This window comes from Crassostrea angulata, chromosome 8 (assembly GCF_025612915.1).
Source record: "Crassostrea angulata isolate pt1a10 chromosome 8, ASM2561291v2, whole genome shotgun sequence".
Taxonomy (NCBI): Eukaryota; Metazoa; Mollusca; class Bivalvia; order Ostreida; family Ostreidae; genus Magallana; species Magallana angulata.
The window spans coordinates 50,999,792-51,005,504 of NC_069118.1; the positions used below are offsets into that span (position 1 = coordinate 50,999,792).

The 5,713-nt window shown below is 33.2% G+C and overlaps 1 pseudogene; it reads right to left on the reverse strand.

Annotated features, from left to right (window-relative positions):
* Nucleotides 1-1,421: 1,421 nt before the first annotated feature.
* Nucleotides 1,422-2,356, reverse strand: LOC128158275 (myb/SANT-like DNA-binding domain-containing protein 4; annotated as a pseudogene).
* Nucleotides 2,357-5,713: the final 3,357 nt, after the last annotated feature.

Sequence of the window (5,713 nt, forward strand, 5' to 3'; positions counted from 1 at the left end):
TAGTTATAAACTTGGAAACATATTTATTAAGGTCTTAATATAAAGATTACATGTATATCCTATATTGTTATAACTTTAAAGCGTTTTGAAGAACGATTGTGTAAATTGATTAGGCCGCGCGCCGTCGATGACATGTACATGTATAAGAATTGACGAAACTAACCAACTTAATTTCCTAACATGGAGTCCGAGAATACGGGCATTAAATATTTTGAAATGTGAACGAATGTAAATTCAGTAAGAATGATATAAAATACTTTGAGACTCGACATTTCACCTGAAAGTATCCAATCAAGTAGCAGCCGAGTTGATGCTATAAGACAGATTGAATCTCCGACCAACCTTACCCAACTACGCAGATTTATAAGTTAAGTGAAATACATAGGACGATTCATTCCTGATCTAGCCCCAGTAATAAGCCCAATGACAGACCTACTGAAATCCAGGGGCCCGTTTCACAAAACAATCTTATGACTTAGATCTGTCTTAAGAACTGTCATATCTTATGATTATCATAAGATCCGTCTTAATCTTAAGACAACCATATATACATGTCATAAGCCCAAACTTAACATGGCGGCGGCCTTTGTTTTGATTCAAAACAGAAGACAATTAAGAAGAGAACGGGTGTTTAAAGATAAAAAATAATCCCTCGGACTATATGGACGACGGTGATATCATAGATAAATTTCGATTACCGCGTTTTCTGATACTAGATTTATATGGGGAGCTCAGGGTCCATCTGGAACACCTGACCGGTAGGTCCCATGCCATACCCCCATCCCTGCAAGTCATGGTGGCACACAGATTTTATGCCAGTGGGAACTTCCAGACTGTTAACGGGGATTTCCATGGTATAAGCAAAGCTAGTGTGTCAAGAATTGTAAATACTGTAACTTCAGCACTTGTAACTTTAAGCCCGAATTATGTAAGATTTCCACGCGATGACAGAAGCATAAATGACACCATACTGGGCTTTTCCCGCATATCCAATTTCCCTTATGTCATTGGTGCTATAGATGGAACTCACATTCCTATAAAAGCTCCAAAAGATAACCATGTACCAGCACCACGCCCACAGAACCCCCGGGGAAATCGATTTATTCCGCCAGACAATTGTGTGTATCAAGGCCCAAATAACGATGGGATGGAGGTTCGTCGAAGACTGGTCCATACTCGATTTTAAGGCCTTAGTGCGGAGAAAGAATTCGTGTAATTTCAGTGAATTTTTTCCTAAAACCATGAAGACATTATTGTGTATGATTCCTTATTCCGCTTTAAAATTGAACCTGTAACAAACAAGTTTGTTCACTTATTGGACTAATTGGTTTGAAATATGTATTCATCTATATTTATTATTCTTATTAAGGGATGCTTAATGAACAAGATATAAAATGAATCAAACACATATTTTCAATTTTTTACTCAATTTCAGTCAAAGGCACATTGAGGGTGGCATTATTTACTATTCCGAGTTGACACAGGTGAAGCGAGTGCTGCTAACGCTGTATCTGAAGCTGTTGCTCAGCAACCGCAAGATGCCGATCCTCAATCTTGAGACGCTTCTCCTCAGTGTCAAGTCTTCTTTCCTCTATCTCAAGTCTTCTTTTCTCAATACTCAGCCTTTCCTCTTCTGCTGTCACAAGTCTCGTCATGAGGTCATCCCTTTGCTGCGATTCACTAGTACTAACGGTTCTTTTTGTGCCCTTTCTGCTTAAACGCGAGTTTTCAACGGAAGGTTGACAATCTGTAAAAAAAAAAATAGATAAATCTTTCTATATACAATGCAAAACAATATAAATATTAATTTAACTTGTTTAAGTACTTAGAATATAAAATTATAGTAGATATTCCACGTAAAAGATGCGTGTTTTATAATAACTTAGTGCATATGTAATTACATTTTGTACCTATGGAGGCATGTGTCATGTTGCTTGGAGATGCTAATGATGCATCAGTGGTCGTAGAAGAGTCTAGGACATCAATGCCACCTTCAACTCCGGATATGGAAGTTTCTCTCCGATAATTCCCTCTATCTTCTCGTTTATGAGTCGTAGTGTAGCTTCTGATGGCAAACACCCCCTCCAGTCTTTCTCTGCTCTCTCCTATTCAAGGTTAGCTTTTTCCTACTTTCACTGCTCAAGCAAATCCACTTCTTCCTTTCTTCCCCCGTCCTGACGTACCCTGTCGTATTTACTGAATTCACTTTTAATACAACTTCTTTCCATGCATCTCGCTTTAAAGCATTTGAGACAGTGGAGTTTTGTTTTGAAAAAAGAATGTCTTTCTTACTTTCAACTTCATCTGTTAAAACAGATATTTCTGCAGCCGAAAAATTTAGACACCTTTTTGCCATCCTCGAGCTCACTTAATTTCGTTTTTCTGACCGCACGGACTTTCGATTTCCTTCCCGCTTACTGGTCACAACCAGCATGCTTTTTTTTTTCTTGAATAGATACAAAGGCAGGGGTGGATCACTTTACTTGTAATGATATGATTACAATATATTTTATATCTCTTAGTTTCTGTTAAAATTTTATATTTTAATTTTTTTTTTCAAAATTGTATTCCATGTGCGTACATTGTATACTAGTATAGCAAGACAACAATTCCCTTACTTCCGAAAAAAACACTTATGAATACAGCAATAAATGCAATTAAGTATATTTTTAAAAACTTAAGGTAAAACATATGAAAATTGTTTAGATAAGTTGAATATGTTTTAAAATTCAAAATAATAATAGATAAATAATGAAATGAAAATAATCCCAGTGTGAGCGCATCTTTTTTAACATATCGCATTAAAAGTTGTATATGTTTAAAAAGTATATACAAGTATAAACATATCTTAAGATTTATTACACTTAAGATTGTTTTATGAAACGCAAGTGATAGATCTTATGATTGTCATAAGTCAGATCTTATGACAATCTTAAGATCTGTCTTATGACAAATCTTATGATACTTTTGTGAAACCCAGCCCAGAAATGCTTGGTTGTTTGACAAGGTTCGGGCTAATTCATTAAGAAATTAAGGAATTACTTGCATGTGCTCCGGTGTTGACATTATATGATCCACAGAAGCCTATTGTCGTTAGTGCATATACTAGTAGCTATGCCTATGGCCTAGGGACAGCAGTCTTTCACAAGGAAAGAGACAGTTACAAGCCAGTGGCATAGTGTTCCCGTAAAATAACTAGCACTGAACTTAAAATATGCGCAAATTGTAAGAAACTGCCTTGCGTCGCTTTGGGCTTGTGAAAAATTCTCGCGCTATGAAGCAGGATAATAATGTGGGAAATGCCATTTTGGAGGAATTTTGAGTATTTTTTTTTCAAATCGGATAAATAAACGTTTTTCCATAAAAAATGCTTTAAAAAAGTTTTGAGTCTGGGGGTAAAAGCTAGGGTCGGTCTGGAAAGCAGAAACATTTTTTTCTTAGGCCTAAGCACTGTTCACCATTTGAGAAAAAATATTGCTAAATTGAACCTATTTAGAGTATTTTTAATTGTGAATTGGGCCAAATTTTGACCCCTGACCAGAGTAGGAACTAGGAATAAGTCCCTGCAATTCAATTCAGTTTATTCACTGAAACCATGAAATGGTACATGAGGTCATTCAGTATAATTATACATATCAAAAGTCAGAGGTATATTTTATAAGTGAATAGATACAGTAGGTAGTAAATAAATAGTAAATAGGCATAAATATATGATGTATACAATGAAAATAGGAAAAGGTAGAATTGTGGAGGACAGACTATTATATAGTACTATATTATGCAACCCTACATTTTTTAATCAGCATGAACAGAAACAAACCATTAATTAAAAAAAAAATCTTGAGGTCTTATATCATATCCATATTTTTCAGCTTGTCTAGAAAATGGAAGTACTAACTGAAGAGTGATCATTGACCGTACAAACTGAAATCAGTCATGCTGTTACCTTGAATGCTGTGCTTCGACCGTTGGCCGTTGAAGTCGTTGGTTGGTCGTACTGCGTATATTTCATAAAGTCCTGGGATAATGTCGTCCTCAGACTTTTGCCCCCACAGTGTGAGTAGAGCAGTCCTACCCCCACACTGTAGCGTGCACTGACGCCTCTTGGAGAAATTGGAAATTAATTGTTCTCCAAACTACAAAAAGAATGAAGAGTTGTGAAGAAAGTTAGAAATGTCAAAAATATTTTTAGTAAATTTAATAGATAGATCATATTAAAATTTAATATGAAGATTTTTATCAAAATTGACCTAGCCGTGTCACTGATGTGACATTTTGCCAGAGTTGGGGTCAATTACTTTGAAAAGTAATTAATTACTTTCAAATACATTGACAATTTTATCAATTACTTGCAATTACAATTACATTGATTTTTTAAAATGTAATTAATTACTCTCAATTACTTTGATAAATGTAATTAATTACATTTCAAAAACTTTAGTTTTATTTTTTTTTAAATCTTGAGAACATATACATATATTAACAGCATTAAGATATACAGAGCTTTATGTACGGTTATGTTTTTAAAGGTTGTATAGTTCAGTTCAGATCAGATTTCTTGAAAATTTCTCAAGAAAATTTCTTTAACATTAAATTCATTAAGTACCATTGAGTTCATTTTTGGTTATGAATAATATTTTCTCTATTGTGAATTAATATTTATTCACATATTAAAACTATTTTTATTCAGAAAGTACATCTTTCGGCAGTACAGCATATCAGTATATAAATAATAATTGCTATAATTCACAAGAATGAGATATTTTGACCCCCTTAAGTCTAAAATCAATGGGGGTTCTTGGCTATTAGAGGAGTTCACACCTCCACAAAATTTGATCTTTACCTATTGCCCTGGGCAGTGTGTTATGCTGTATAAACATATGAAACATGATGGGACATTTAATTATTGAATAAACAAAAGTCCATGCCAAACATGTATAAAATCTATTTATCATTATAAGACACCTTTTTTATATTTTAAACTTGGAAAAAAAGTAATTGAGCTGTAATTGAAAAGTAATTGAAAATACACAATATTTTTGGAATGTATTTAAATACATTCAATTACTTGTAATTGAAGACATACTCAATTACAAATTACTTTCAATTACTTTGAAAAATGTAATTAAGGTAACTCCGTACCTATAAAATTATGGGTTCAAAGTTCAAAATCTAACTTTTATTTAACTTACTGGACTTGAATTTCATCAAAAAATAAATAAAATATATATGTATCCATACTATTTAAGATGTAAGGTAATAAAAACCAAAGGCTGAAATTATCATCTGAAAATCACACTTTTATTGTTTAAAAATTAAATATAAGTGGATGGATACTTGTTTGTCTATTTAAATTTCATTGCTTACTATGCCAGAAAACTAAAATTAATTTTAAAAAAAAGAAAAAAATTGTTTACATAAGAAAAACTATAGCATTTAGATATATCACTTAGAGAAAGGTAGAAAAGAGTTATTTCCCTTTGTCATTATTGAATTATGTCGATTATAAGGATGAAAAACGCTTATTAAATATCTCCAAGTAAACAGTGATATGGGTTTTTGATGTGCACCTATGATAACATAGAAATTACAAATCTACTTGCAAGATTTTTAATGAATTCATGGTTTATGTAAAATGTATGACGTCACAGGAGGTCGGATTTACTTTAATTACACTCAATTACAAATACTCTTTTCAATTACCCCATCCCTG